The 16437-nt window shown below is 39.3% G+C and overlaps 1 pseudogene across 1 annotated transcript; it reads right to left on the minus strand.

The window, feature by feature from the left end:
• Nucleotides 1–516: 516 nt before the first annotated feature.
• LOC144637326 (sushi, von Willebrand factor type A, EGF and pentraxin domain-containing protein 1-like) lies at nucleotides 517–14243 on the minus strand (annotated as a pseudogene). The gene is made up of 8 exons (XR_013567709.1): nucleotides 13814–14243; nucleotides 10956–11141; nucleotides 9943–10134; nucleotides 8942–9139; nucleotides 7676–7876; nucleotides 4248–4442; nucleotides 2833–3145; nucleotides 517–1697 (listed from the first exon to the last, which is right to left on the minus strand). The product of XR_013567709.1 is annotated as a sushi, von Willebrand factor type A, EGF and pentraxin domain-containing protein 1-like (transcript).
• Nucleotides 14244–16437: the final 2194 nt, after the last annotated feature.

Genomic DNA, 16437 nt, shown 5'->3' on the forward strand with positions numbered 1-16437 from the left:
ACCAAAACCAAAGTAATTACTCTGGACAATCAAAACTCGGAGCAAATACATGTCGCAGGTTCACTAATCGCGGGAAAAAGCGCGTGAGCGAGTCACGATTGGTTTTGGTTTTACTTCTGATTGGCTAAGGTGGCGCGAGATTTTTAAACCAATCACTAAGCGTAGTGATGCAAAACCAAAGCAGACACAAATCACTATCGACACTCGAGTGAAAACCGCTCTACTAGAATTGTTTTGGTTTTGGTTTTGCACTAACTACAAGGTCTTTAGTTAGATAAGAAAAAAATGTTGACTGTTCACTGGTCTGCTAACCAGCCAGAGCAAACAAGCGGCTTAACGAGTGTCTCACGACAGTCAATAGGTAATCATTGTAACAACTACCGGTAAAGACAAATGGCAAACGTGAATTCAGTCTAATCTAGTTTGTAGGTCAGTCGACTTTGGACCAACTTCGTTAGAACAGGAAAACGAAACGGATAAAACAATTTACATCGCACGGTGCACAATTCCACAATACAGTATTAGTTCCTTTCATAACAAAAATAATTTGTTATATGATTTGATGTCTTGCTGCTAATTGTGTACTTTTTGCCGTTTATATAGGCGCGAAGAGCTTTAAACAGTCTGTGCATGGACATTATTCATGAACGGCCTCTCCAACATGTTTGTCACTTCGAACAGTTACAAATTTCTACGAAAAATACCAGCAGCAAAAACAATAATTACCTATCTAGCTTCTTTATTTAAAGGTCTATTTACTAGCATCTGTAGAAGATTAATATTCATTCCCGACCCCGAGACCCTAAAATAGATGCGACTAGCTGAAACAACACCGGCGAAAGAGGCATTATTTTATCTGAATTTATTTTTGAACAAATTATTATTCTAATTGTTAAACACCAGGGTGACCATTACTGGGTACAGTCTGCTCTGCGTGACGTTGAGGGGTGACTCTAGAAATCACACCATGACCGCCCGTCTTGTGTTACCAAGCAACGGCTGAGATTGGTTACACGAAACATCGTCCTCCGAAGAGCTGCTCGGGAGACCTTCGGGCGGACGGTTTGGCGACGACTCGTCATCGCCAGAGTCTATAGGTTCATCCGAAAAACTAACTGGGAAATTAACTCCTCTTTCGATGACGCTGCTGTTTTGTAGTGTTTCACTTGGTGCATTTGATCTCGTATCACGTGAACCGTCAGCTAGTGGATTACTGACGATATGAATCGGCCGCTCTTCGGCGACCGGGTTTTGTTCCCGAGTGATCGCCGAATCGCCGACTTGATCCGCGCTATTTGTATTTTCAGTAGCAGAGGTTAATCCTGGGTTTGCAGCTTGGTCGGCACTAAGATTATTAGCGTCTGTTGAGGGTTGATCGCCACTAGTTGGTGCCCCTTCCACTACAGATTCAAAGGGTGGCGGGGACCGCTCCACTTGACTTATAGCCTCGTCGTAGGAAGGCAGAATAAAGTGGACATCTCCGGTGTATGCGGCAATAATCGCAATCCTATCGTCGTCGCTGTATCTTCGGCTCCGGAACGAATAGCGTCGGAATCGCCGACTTCGATTAAATCGCCGAAAGCAGACTAAGGCGGTCAGTAAGACGACTAAAGCACCAAGAGTTGAGCCCGCGGTGGCAACCACAATTGTCATTTTGTCCAGTTCACTATCGCGTTGCTTAGCTGTGGTGGGGGTCTCTGAATGAAACAAAACATACATGTACAAAGCGATGTAACTTACTTTCCATTGATCTCTAAATCTGTTTACTTTTGCCTCTAACATGTAACAACGATTAAACGTCAAGAGATGGAGTTAGTCAGAAACCAGCGTTTACTAAAACAAGGGTACTTTTTAGTTGTTTTAATTACCGTATTTATTCGATTAAGTGCCCTGGGGCACTTATTAAATTGTTGGACCTTGAGAGTGGGCGCTTATTCGAGGTGGGCGCTTTTTCGAGGCGGGCGCTTCACCATTTTTAGCAAGAAGTACGTTTATTTTGCAAAAAAAAAACAATACTATAGTAACAAAACGTGAAGATTTACCAAAGCTGAATTTTAACTGTTCGTTGAAAGTTTCTGTAAAATACTAAGAAAACTCGGTCTTTGGGGAAGTCTCTAAGTAGTGGTTAGTCAATTTCAATCTGAATTTCAACAAGTCAATACTCCTCTTGTGCCCTCTTTTTTTTTTTTTAGGGGGGGGGGGGGGGAGTGGGCGCTTATTCGGAGGTTGGGCACTTATTAACTTTTCCTACCTTCAGGGTGGGTGATTATTCGAGGTTGGGCGCTTAATCGAATAAATACGGTAATTCTTTAATCCAAATCTAACTACAACTAATAAAACAACAATAAAATGCCACCGACTTAACGAACAAGTCTTGGAGAATTTTGGCACTTTGACTACTGTAGAATGTCGAGCGCCAAATTTCCTTAGTTGTCAATACAGTTTAGTCTTTCTGCAAACCAACATTTCATCGAAACAAATTAGATTCTTACTCAAAAGAATGAGTGTATACCTACTGAACGATGAGAATCAGATCAACTGAGTTTTTGACTGCTGTACAAATATTTATGCTTGCTTGGTTTCTAATTTCCCAAAGGAAACGTTTTTTTTTTTTTGCCTTTTCAATGATTTGCTTTTTTACGCTTGATTCATTCATCTTATTTAAGACTTCATTCCTAGTATAACTGAAGTTCTTTCCCCCTTGATTTGTAAAATTTAATATTTTAGGAAGCCAACACCCTTTTAGCTTAAATTTTTACTATAATGTAAATTTCTTCTTTTTTATGTATAAGGGTCAATAAAGTTATAATTGTTGTAGAAAGTGCTACCTACCTTCACTTGCTTCACAGTACATCCGTTCATTGATGATCCTTGCATGAGTTCCACTCTCTTTGCATCTATCCTCGAACATGGAAGGGTTTAGACATTCAGAGGTACAAGTTTTGGAGACCGGGGCAAGTAGTAGGGCGCCAGAAGCCTTCTACGCCAACATCCAAGCTGCTGCACTCTCGTTTCCACTCCCCATATAGGTAATAACCAGGATCACAAACGACGTGAACACGTTCATTTAGCTGGTAGGATTGTTTAGCAGGCTCATAATGGCCGTCGGTAACAGGTAATGGCGGCTTGCAGGTCACAAACGATTCTGCAAAAAATTTTTTTACTTTAGTTCAAAAGCTCAAAATATGTTGATAATATTAATTCCATACAGCAAATGCCGTTTTGAGTGGTTTGGAGCAGATTTAGCTCATAACTGGTCAGAAAATGTAAAAAATGCGCCTTTTAAAAAATCTCCAGGCGCCAATGAGTTAAGCAACTACTGTTAAAATAAGAAGGAACGTGAATACTCTTATTACTTGAGTTTGCCTCTGTTAGGGATGTTTCGTACTAACCACTGAGTTGGAAATCAGAGTTGGACGCGTACAGAAGAGTACAAATGAAATGTAACTGAATTTTTCCTCAAGTTCTCCCTGTTCCCTGCCACCTTGGGAATCTCGCTTCCTGTCCTCTTACCTTCTGCCTCCCATAAACCTGGGCTCCCCCCCCCCCCCCCCCCCCCCCCCACACACACACACACACACCCCAAACTCCTTCACCCACTTCAAGATGGCGGCCACTTACAGTCATCGACTGGTAACTAGTATCTGATTGGCGTAAGTGACAACAATTCCACCGCGGTCAAACGACAGAAATATGCAAAAAATAAGAAAAGTACTGCAAAGATAAGGTTTTAATTTTCACAGTTCAAAGTTCGATACATAACCGGTATCCTAAGGGTTTACTAAGTTTTTTGGAGCTTTACTAAAAAAGTTCTACGTGTTTGAAAATAGCGATAAGCGGACTTGTAGCTACTTGTCGGCGCCATTTGTCAGACCACCTTTGGTTCGGATGCGAAACATTTAAAAAGTAAAAACACTCGTTTACCTGAGGTAATGGGATTATGCTTTCACTCGGCAACTATTTTATCTATCCTTGCTCGTACTAACACTTCAATACGCACAAAAAACGCCAAAATGGAAAGAAAATCTGCCTGAGACGTTTGACCGCGGTGAAGACAAGAATGCCTAAGAGTCTAAAGTGGGTGTAAAAAAAATATTGCTCTACCCAGTCTCCAGTCTCCCCACAGTGAAACGCACCAACCATAAATTCTGACTTCACCACTGTATCTCCTACCAAACCACAAAGTTATGCTACACTGGATTAAACATCCCATGAACTTGTACATTAAAACAAGGTGCATTCCTTACTTTGGCATGTTGGATTATGGCGCCCAGTCCACTGACCGTTTGTCTGACACTGCCGCTGGTTTGGTCCTAGTAGCTTATATCCAGCATTGCAACTAAAAGTCACCATTGTCCATATGGGGAATTTTGAAGGTTCTGTGCTGTTAGATGTCCCCTTGCCATGTTCTATCGCACCAGGGCTTTTGCAGCTGCTAAGAACTATTTCAGAACAAAAATGGAGAGCTTGACATTCACTGTGCATTACTCTAATTTAATCTATTAAGTTTTGGTTTTCAGAAATTTCAAGAAGAATTTACTAGAATACAGTCAACTCTCTAAAACGGACACCGTCGGGACCGGACCCAACTGTCCGTCTTAGAGAGGGGTCCGTCTTACAGGGAGTTTTGTTACTGTAAAATGACTGAAATACAGCAGGGACCGTCCAACACCAGGTGCCGTCTTAAAGAGGTGTCCGTCTTATACAGTACTGCTCAAATGTAAGTTGACAGTCTCTCGAGCCTCCAGACTTGATCCTCAAAACTCTAAAACGTTCGAGTCTCAAGTCGAAAATTTTGAGGTTAGAGTATGTACATGTTGTGCGAGGAGCTTTTATTCTCCACTCGAGAAATAAATCATTTCCCCGAAAGCCTTTTTGAGTTATGAATATTCGAGATTGCCTTGTTTCTCGATCCTCGAGACTCGATCTTCAAGACTTGAAATTCGAGTGACTCGAACTTCGAGATGCGAGGATCGAGACTGTCAACTTACATTTGAGCGGTACTGTAGAGGTGTCCGTTAAGAGAGAGTTGACTGTAGTTTCCTAATGTTTCTAATGTAAGGAGGTAACAGACAGATTTCAACCACATGTCAAGACTAGCTCTCTAAGCTGTTATATTAATTTTATCAAGACTGTTTATGAAACCACTAAAAGAAATTAAACGCGGGGGCTATAATTCTAACAGACTGGCATAATTATTTGTAATCTACAAGTGTGAGTACATGACTCAGTGAACTGATATAATTAAAATGCAGCAAGAAAACAGAAAACACATTTTCTTGCAACTTCTGACGTGACAATGTTGCACTGCACATTGAAAAGTGTTGTTATACATAGGTTGCAGAAAGCAACAACTAGCAACCTGGGTAAATAAAAACAAAACTTTACATTGTACTTTAATGTATGTACACACAGTAAAGTGGTGAAGGATGACCAGTAGGATAAGTAGTGTAGATAAGTGACTGTAAGTAGCGAGTAAACTTACATCAAGACCAGTTACATTAACCACCAAGTATGTTTACAGTGTACAAGGATGCCACCTGCAACCTCACTTTGAAAGTCCAAAGCCATAAAATTTATCAACAACAAAATAATTCATGGGGTAGCAAGCACTTAATACATGTAAATGCCCACACAAGAAGAGACAATGTCAGTGGCGGATCCGCAAATTTCCCTTTCGTAAACGGTCGTTGCCATTTGAAACGGTCGATGCCATTTCTCAGAACGGTCGTTGCCATTTGAAACGGTCGATGCCATTTATACTTTGGACCAAATCTCATGAAAGGATCTTTCAAACTTCTTGAGAGTATCAGATGTTTGTTTAGAAATGTCAAGCGATTCCAAAAATTATTTTGGTTTTCTAGTTGACGAAATATCCGAGCTTCGGTATACCATAAGATCGCTATGTTCTCGACACTTGTAAAAAATTTGGCTCAGCCCGGAAGTAAGAAATATTGCAACAGAAAACTGCAGAAAACCTCACGCAAACGAATGAATGGATGAATATCTCCATTTACTTTAGTAACCTAATGAGAATATTCTATGCCTGTTTAGAAATGCCAAGGGGTTCTTAAAATTATTTTGGTTTCGAAGGGGACGAATTCAGGGCGAATTCTTCGAGCTTGTGCATACCGGCATGCCGAATGTCGAGAACGTAGCGATTTAATAGTATGCACAAGTTCGAAGAATTCGTCCACTTCGAAACCAAAATAATTTTAAGAACCGCTTGGCATTTCTAAACAGGCATAGAATATTCTCATAAGGTTACTAAAAGTAAATGGAGATATTCATCCATTCATTCGTTTGCGTGAGGTTTTCTGCAGTTTTCTGTTGCAATATTTCTTACTTCCGGGCTGAGCCAAAGTGTCAAGAACTAGCGATCTTATGGTATACCGAAGCTCGGATATTTCGTCAACTAGAAAACCAAAATAATTTTTGAAATCGCTTGACATTTGTAAACAAACATCTGATACTCTCAAGAAGTTTGAAAGATCCTGTCATGCGATTTGGTCCAAAGTATAAATGGCATCGACCGTTTCAAATGGCAACGACCGTTCTGGGAGAAATGGCATCGACCGTTTCAAATGGCAACGACCGTTTACGAAAGGGAAATTTGCGGCGGATCCAGACCTTCAGGTACAGTGTTCTCACCAGGATTTTGCCTTGGGGAGTCCCAGGGACCTCGAGGGTCCTATAAGAACATTAGGGGGGGGGGGCAAACGCTACTCGCGGTTCATGTTTGACGTGTGAAAATCCTTTGTGATTTCTCTGCCTTCAGTATAGTCATCAAAGCATGTTTAAATGTGAATAACTCTTGCAATGGTGGTCCTTCAGCTGAAATTACAATCAGTGTGCCCAACCTCACTGCTAGAAGTCTATTTCTTTGACCTCTGACAATTTTTAAGGTTATTTTGAAGGCTTAAACGCCTTTCGTAGTCTGCATTATGAATCAGAATGGGCAATGTCAATGCCACAGCAGCAAGTTTAATAAGAGGATTAAAAATGGATCTTAACTTGTAAATTATGCTTAAGAGTTCCCAATGATGCTGTCATGCTCTGCTGTGCCATGACATGTCAATGAAAATCACGCGGTACAAATAACCTGAGCCCGCACTCCAAATGGTCTGTCACATGAAGTACCTACCTGATCCAATATGGCAGACAAGATATTTACGATTCGATAACGATACTTGTGCCAAACTTCGTTACGTACATTTGACTAACAAAGGTAAAGGCAATAAAATTAGAGGGTTTTAGTCTTTTGATAAATGTTTTTATTCATTTGAACAAGCAATTTTAAAGCTGGGGTGTTCAACTAGACCATTACTTGAAAAACCACTCAACTTACTATCATTCAAAAATCTGTTTGACTCATATCTTGCTCCTGCGCCTAATAGGCGCATTAGCTTGGTAGTGCGCCATCTCAATTATTTTGTGGGAATCCCGCAAGGCCACAGCCTGGTGAGAACACTGCAGGTTAGTGGGGGCCCGATCATACAGACCCTGGAATAAGAGGGCCCGCTCTCGAAAATAATTTTTCTGGGCCCTGCTTGGCCTAAAAAAAGGTGGGGGCCCAAGCCCCCTGGGCCCCTCTCCTACATGTAGTTCTGTCACTGAAATGTTGAAAAATTTTTGGGGGTTGTACACTGTAAATGTACATTAATATCTCACATACCACATCGAGGATTGGTCCCAGACCAAAATCCAGATTCCATACAGCGTCTTCTTGCATTTCCTTGAAGTTTGTACTGGGTTCCACAGAAAAAGGTGACCCATTCATTTTGTACATAAAAATATTTACCAGTACTCATATAATGTGGGATTGGCTTAACATTGCCATGATCGAGTACAAGATCAGATGAATTGCACGTTTTTGCTGTAAGAAACAAAAGGTTTAGGTAAGCAAAAAGAAACAAAAGGCTTTGGTAGACATAGACATACTTTATTTACTGTCTTTATTTATCATGGACGAGTACACGCTTAGCACCGAGTTTATTGCAGAGAAAAAAAAATGTCCCAAAGACCATCCTAAAATCTGCAAAAACAGGGTTTGATACTGAACATGGTCGCAGTATCTGTTAGTCCAAAATTATTGCAAATTAATCCCTGAAATAAAATTTTCTCATCTCATATTGTTTATGTGGACACATCATTGATTAAGTTGATTCAACTAGTGATGTTCCTTAAAGGAATTTTAATCATTTTAGCAATCACATTTGCACTGCAACTTGGCAGCATTCATTAGGATTCAATGTCCCTTGGACAGAAAAATTGAAATTTTTTAAACTTCCCACATTGACTTTTTGTGAATATTTTGACAAACTAGTGAGAATCAGTCAGGAAGAGGAAGCCACCAATCAAAAAAAAAAAAAATAATTTAGGGGTCTTTGGCCATCTCCGAGAGTAAGAACTGTAAGCAAAGTTATGGCAATGGCAGGACTGGAGACTAACTTTTTTCACCTACTAGTTTTTTTAATTTGCTACTTACATGTCAGATTAACTTGCCAAAAAGTAATTTTTTACTAGTCAGAAAGTAAAATTTCACTGGTCAGATGATTTCTCTCAAGAACTATTCAGACTATTCTGAGTTTTTCTTGATTTTTCACTAGCCAAAGTGGTTAGCAGAAATGTTAAACCTGGAAACCAAAACCTAATTTTTACTAGTCTTTGGCTAGTTGGCTATACTGTTAGTCTCCAGCCGTGCAATGGCTATTCGGCCTATAATTAACTGTTGAGAAAGTTTACTTACATGTAGTTTACGTGTTTGATGCATGACATGGTGTGACAATGCAACATGAATTATGTGCACAGTAAGGATGTGCATATTCAATTAGCGCGAACATCCTTAAGATCAGATATCCAAACCTCCATCAGAACTTTGATTTCCTTTGGTCAATTGAATTAATTAATTATTTACTCGTGACTTTTAAAGGCAACTTACCACAAGTTGGTGTATTTGAGGACCAGGTTCCACTTTCATCACATCCGATTTGAAACTGATCTACAACCTGTCCTCTGTGATCTAGCAAGACATAGCCAGGGTAGCAGTGGTACGATGCATAAGTAGTGGAACCACGTGATATAATGCTGACATTCCCATGCCCTGTCCTTGGACCTGGAGGAGGGCCACACCTAACCTCTGTTTACAACAAAACAAAAATCTAGCTTAAGAACACGTTTGCAGATACACTTCCTTTCTCGTAGCTTTTCATACAAGGAGATCAGCATTATTATGTACATGTACCCAAGCCTACCATACTTGCTACTCCAGAGTAGCTCTATTTCGAAAAATGACATACAAAATAGCAACTCTTATTTTTATGTACATGCATGTAGCAGCAACAATCAAACTGACAGTTTAAATGTGGCTAAATGGAATTTAGGCTAAGTTACAAAATAATTTAGACTCAAGCCAATGCTAGTCCGTGGTGTCTCGCAGCAGTCATAAGTATTGACTGGTCTCTGTGGGGGCATCACATGCTTGCTGTTCCAGCCGTGTGCAGATGTGCACACACTTTTCCGCATCGGAGTCAAGAAGCCACATACAAATTACTTTACATTATGTAAGAGAATATTAAGCCTCTTTGAAGAGGTGCCACTTTAGAGCTCCTAACCAGTATTTTGATTATTAAGTGCTGTGCTGTTCCTTAGGTGTGCAGTGCTTATTTAAGGCGGGTATATGCTTATAAAATTTGGGCTCTAATTCTTTGTTTGACTGCACAAAAAGGATTTTCCATCTCTGAATCCTGGTAAAACAAGGTTAAACTAGCTAAAAAACAACATAATTTGCCACATTTTTGGCTTTAAAAAATGCTACCCGTACTTTCCATTTTTCCACACCCCCTCAAAAGCCCTGCATATACAGTACCATGCTTATCAAAGAGTGCCACTTAATCTATTAACAGTACATATATATATGTACTAGTTGAAATAAGTACTCACTCTGACAAGTGAAGTTACCACTCCATTTGTAACCTTGTGTAATGGGATCCTTGTCACACAGGAGTCGAGTTGGGCGGTGATCAGACACATAACCCAAATCACAGGCATATTTAACATAGCTTCCCTTACTGTTCGGCACTGGACTGCTTGTCACATGAGCATGAGGAATGGTAGGTGGTGGCAAGGGACAACCTATAGATTGGGAAATAAAAAGAACAAAGGCGAAAGTATTAATAATTATAAAGTGCATGAACAGCAGTTTCCCTCATGATTCTCAGTTCTTGTGCTCCAGGTCAAAAAGCCATTATAATTTGAGATTGAAATAAATGCAACATGTTGTTCTGCTTTTTCTTCCCTCTGCAAAGCTGTTTGCGGGGGGTAGATGCATGTCTTTCCACCACATGCAAGAAAATTCCAAGATACATTGTATTCACAAGTGTTTGCGAGGCAAATGGCTGACCATGACCTTTACAGCAAATTTATCCATTGGATTATCAAACTCCTACTCTGCCAGAAAATCCTGATGCAGGCAGCAGTTTTCAAGCATCTTGTAAAAATGTGTTTTTTTTTTCAAGAACTGAACCGAAAATAAATTCCTCCACGTTTGTATACCAGGCTCCTCTCTACATTTCAAAGCTTGGCTACTAAGCATCATTCGCATTGTTTCAATGGTGTATGAATTTCAACTTCATCAAGTGTTCACATGTAGTTCAAGTGATAATCTTGAAAAAAATGGTATCAAGAGAGCATCTCAAGTTTAATAGTGACCTTTAACTAAAAAAATATAGGACATCATGCTCTTTTACAAAAAAAAATGATTTATCTCCTTCGCGGGCTAAGCCGTATAGAAAAAGTCACCATTTTGTTTATAAATGTGTGTGCGCTACTCACACGTAAAAATCTGCACAGTAAGGATGTGCAATGCAATACTGAAGAATGACCTTAAATGTACATGTAGATCTTTATAATTATATAATTATCTACATGTGGGGTAATAAAAACATATCACATACCTTGGGACTGACAGAAAGGTTTTTTCCCGCTCCATTTTCCCTTGGTGCACACAATCTTTTTAGCTCCACTTAGTTTATAGTGAGCATTGCAATAAAAATAAACCACAGTTCCATCAGCAAATCCGCCGTCTGCACTAGAAACAGCTCTATACCCATTCTTGGGAGTTCCAGGATCAACACAGTCAGCTAAAATATAAACAATTCAATCATAACCATGCTTACATGTACATGTTAAATCATTGTACATAACTAAGTACATCTTACGTGTTCCAAGATTACATTATACACATTACTTTTCCAGGGATTGTAATCTTTTGAGCTTTTGAAATTCCATGATTTTCCATGACTTTTCCCATGACTTTTCAAAGTTATCCATGACCAAAATACATGTATGACCATTTTTCTTGGAAATTTTTCAAAATAATTTTGATTTGGGGTACATTGTTACCCTGTTCCTAACAAAAAATAACCTCCCTAGTTTACAATCAATACCATTTAATTTTCCATTCATGACTTTCCATTTCCTGCACTTAAATCCCATGACTTTCCAGGTCTGGAAAATGAAATTCTAAAATTCCATGGCTTTCCAGGTTTTCCATGACCCATACAAACCCTGTTTCCACAAAAAATGGAAAAATTGTTCCATTTTTTCCCTTTTTAAATATACATGTAATAAGTAGAAGGTTTTCGCAATTATCTAAAAGTTCACTTCCAAAAAGTTCCGTGAAAACCAAGGAAATAAATGGACAATGAGACAAAGTGTGGGAGATTTCACTAGTTTAGAAGTGAGGTTAAGTACATGTGTAAGGTGCAGATATTTCTCATGCTGTTTTTATCGAAACATATTTTGGGCTGATAGAGTTGCTGCTTTTAAATCTTCGTGAAATTTAGAGTGGTAGATTAACTTGTTACCCAAAAAAGTGACTATGGGATTCCAAATTTCCCAAAATGGTCTCCGTGTTTGTTATTCTTGTGTAAGCGTGTGCACATCTGCAATTTTTACTCTCAGTTTACAAAACTGTGCATATCTTTTCACTGCAATCAACTAACCAAACATACAGACACTGCTCATGTACAATTATTAGCAGTTTTAGCATTAGGCTTGATATTTCAGCTTGGCTTTCAAAACAAACCTTCTTAAAAGATGTTTGCGATTACATGAAAAGAGTTTTAGCCTGGGCAAACAGGCTGAAAAACATCACGTAATTGCATTGAAATTTCTGCCCGGGCTGAATAGTGAGCTTGGGTGTACGCAGTGATAGTATTTTTAACAAAAAAATGGCATCCACAAGAAAGTTTCTGTCTGAACCACGATGAAATTCACCATGTAATCAGAACAAAATTTCAGCCCGGCCCCTGGGCTGAAATTTCAGCCCAGCTGAACTTCGCCATGTAATCAGCCCCTCAATTGAACCTCATTGCCTTACAGTGCAACGCGCCTTGCCGTGGCCACCCAACAAACTTTTTTTACAGGTATAATCTGGTAATATTATTATTTGTTTGACGAACACGCCTTCTTGCAAAGTTGAATACGATCTTATGGATACTTGTTACATCGTACATATTTATCAACAAAAGGCAGTGAAAACGTAAAATATTACAAGATGACACTTGGTTTGTTCATGTGACACAAAAGTTTGTTGGGTGGCCACGGTAAGGCGCGTCGCACTGTAAATAGTACATTCAATTTGGTTAATTTACATTAACTTCTTTTAGCCTGATTGCGTTCGATGATCGAACTTAATCAAATTTAAGATCATTGCCCCAAAATAGAACTGAACATAGATTTTCAACCAAACTTAATTGCCCACTTGTTGATTACCTTCAGGGGTCTTTAATTACTAAATAAAGAAGTGGGGTCCCCATATTCATTTAGGAGCAGGAAGACCTTGTTTATACCACATAATTCTTTAATAATTCCCTTGCGAGTACTGGCAAAGTACACATTTCCAGTGATAATTTATTTTTCAAACATAAGAATTGATCTGTTCTTGTTTCATAGAAAGAACTTGATCGCTACACCAAAAACCTGAGAAAAAAATTGATACATGTCGGTCACCATACTTGTTTACGAGAAAGAGAATTTATTTTTCTTGCTGTCTAAGCCGCATAGAAAAAAGCTGCCATTTTGTTTATTGGCGCACGCTTATTAAGCGTAAAATTCTGCGCTGTAAGGATGCGCAATGCAATACAGGGCAATGACCTTAATCAAACAATTGAGTTTGATTCAGTTCAAAAACCAAATTTTCAGTGTGATAGGCTGGGTTATTATATTAGCACCGCCTTATTTGACAACCCAATTTCAATCTACATTACTAATCTGGCCATTGTGGACAATCTGTAGATTTACATGAACATGCACACGTATATATTTTACCACATGTATAAATAAAAATTAATAAGACAAACTTAACGTCTAGCTCTTCATAAGAAAATTATTTGTAGAAAAGATACATAATGTGTGATAACCTGTAAAAAAATATGCACTGGCAATTTGTACACATGTCTACCACATTCGATCATATGCTATAAACATGCCTAAATTACTCTTCTAAGGATCGCAATATCGTTCAGCGGGCCTTTTTTCTTCTTTTAACCTTATTCTGACGATAATCTCCAACATAAACTCGCAACTTTAATAGCAGACAAAACAAGCCTAACGCGTGCTACAAACATGAACCTTGACTTTGACGAGAAATTACAAATTGAAAACTTCAATACCACAACACTAAGTTTATAGTACATAACCATGTAACACGCAAACGAAAATTTTGACAAGAAAGGCAACAAATACGAACAAAAACTATCAATCAATTCGAAAGCAACGTACACAAAGAGCAATGAACAAATTCACTTACCCGAAGCGATGTCGGCCATAGTCGTCAAGATAAAATAAAGCTTTATCAAATCCAACAAAATCCGCCGTTCTACGTTTAAGAGACTCATCGCTAACAGTATATGTCGATGGCAATAAAATAACTCTATGAGCTGTAACTATTTCGTAGAAATGCTGGGATTCACGACTACAAAACTGTTTGGTACTCGAACTCTTTGGCGATTTACAATCGTCACTCGCAGCAAGTCACGTAGATTGGAATTTCTTCTTTAACCAAAGCTAAACCCCCGCATGAAGGCGCAAAATGAACATAAAAAGAATCCAAGGTACTTTAGTCGTCGAGGTATGCTGTAAAGAGATCCTAGCACAGCAAATTCAGAGTGAATCCTCACTTTTTCTTTCTTAAGAATTCCGCCTTGTTGCTATTTCCGCCATCAAACGTCTTGTCATTCTCGTTCCCAGAGTCCACCGTGCCTATCAGTCGTATCGTCTGGGAGAGGGGAGGGGGTACGGTGTGTAGGGTAGGTGGGGAACTGTAGCCATCTGGGGTGAGTACGGTAAATTTTGGCTCTGCGGTGAAGAAATATTTATGGATAATGGTGGTTTAACTCCCTCCATTCCTTTTCCCCCACTATACTCAAGCGGTTTTCTTGCAATTGTCCATTATTGATTTGAGAAATTTGAGCTGTCACTGTAGGTGATTTCTATAAATGGAAGTTTTTAAAAGCAATAAACTTGAACTTACCCAATAGGAAATTTACGCTAACCTGAATTAAGGTCTTTGAAATTAACGCGAACTGGGGGGGAAAATTTTCTGTTAAATAAAGGAAATAAACGCGAAGGACGGAGCAATTTTGCAAAATGAAGAAAATTAACGCGATTTTTGATGTCTCCAAAGATATTTTGGCTGCTGTGCCGCTCTTCTGAAAGCAAGAATAAACTAAAAAATATTGCAGATGACATATCGTTAAGGCTTTTACATTGTAAAGGACTGAAAAATAGTGTACAGAGGAGAGAAGAATATTGTTTCCTAGTTTTTATATGTGTGCGGACAGTATCCAGTATTTGGAATGAAATAAACGCAAGCACTCCCAACTGTGCCAGTATGTAAAGTACAAGCGTATCTGCGAAAGACGCGAATTTTGATAATTTGCGTTCAGAATTTCATGGAGCGTTAATTTCCTATAATAAGGTAGTGGTATTAATTGAGCCGGAGCTGAATAGAGTTTTATCAAGTCAGTACACTTACTGTTATTGTTCAATATAAAGTAACCCAACTTTGCGGAAATCGAACATGCAGCTTCTACTCCTGCCACCCCGAATCAACAATATACTAAGTTCAAGTTCATTCCCTTCGATGACATTTTAAATTGCCTGCAGTAACAGCTCAAACTTCTCAAATCGATTAAGGACAATAAGTTCGGCTACAGTTTTCAATTATTATTTTAAATTATTTAATTTCTTTTTACAGTTTGTCTCGCACCTGTTGAGCTCTGGGACACGCCCGGAGAATCACATCGAACGCAATTTTCATCGAAGTTAATCGAACTCAATCGACTTAATCGAACGATTAAATTCGATTTTGTTTGGTGATCGAACGAAATCAAACACAAAATTAAACGTTTTTGTGAGTGCAAATTCTGAACCAAACCGAGCGGAATCGAATATTATCGTCCGATTTAGTTCGGGAATCGAACCTTAAGCTAAAATTCAAAATAAAGAAATTCAAGCCTGGTGAACGTGTAAAACTTCAATCTATTCTAACAGTTTGCGACCAAAAGTCAGTTAAATCTAGACAATCTTGGGGAAGCGACAAGCCAAGTAAAACCGGCGTGCGCTGTGCGCTTGAATTGGGAGGAATCCTTGCTACGGTTCAGGACGTGTCACTGGAAGTGCAATTTTACCGTTTGGAAACGACAAAATCAAGATGATTCCAGGGATGATGATACATGTAGCCTTATACTTGCAGCCGTCAATTACAAGAAAACTCTTTTCCATGGACAACGAAGTGTTCAGAAGATGGTTTAAATACGGAATATAGGAAACATAACTTCATATTTATCATCACGTGATGAAAAACCGAACGTTCGATTTTGTTCGATTCAGAATTTTTGTGAATACGATAAAGTTCGGTCAGATTTCGTTCAGTGACCGAACTTAGTCGAATTTAATCGAACGATTAAGTTCGACTGAGTTCAAAAACCGAACGTTCGATGTGATACACTGGATACTCGCTCTCTCCTCCGCAGACACTTCTTCAGTGGAGGGCGGGTAAATCGCGAAAACCACGAAAAATGACAAATAGGGGCAGCGCGGGGACGACGGAAAAGGCGAAATGGCTTCTCTTCCCAGTGTCTCTCGCGCGCTTTCGTTCTAGGCTTCGCGCGCTTTTTTTAAACCTCTCCCCATTTCCTAGCCTCCCACGCAGTCGTTCTTTGGGGCGATCGTGTTACACTCCATTGTGCCTGAAGAAGGCTGGTTTGGCCAGCCGAAATATAGCACATAACAAATTTAATCATTCTACGTTGTATCGGTCTTTGCTTTTAAACTCAGTTCGTGTTACACTCACTGGGAGGCTACCCATTTCCCATAGGCCTTTGCGGAAGAGAAAGCCGGGGACTCCAGAAGACGGCCGTTTTAGAACAA

This window comes from Oculina patagonica, chromosome 13, assembly GCF_052425735.1.
Source record: "Oculina patagonica isolate OP01 chromosome 13, crgOcupat, whole genome shotgun sequence".
Lineage (NCBI taxonomy): Eukaryota > Metazoa > Cnidaria > Anthozoa > Scleractinia > Oculinidae > Oculina > Oculina patagonica.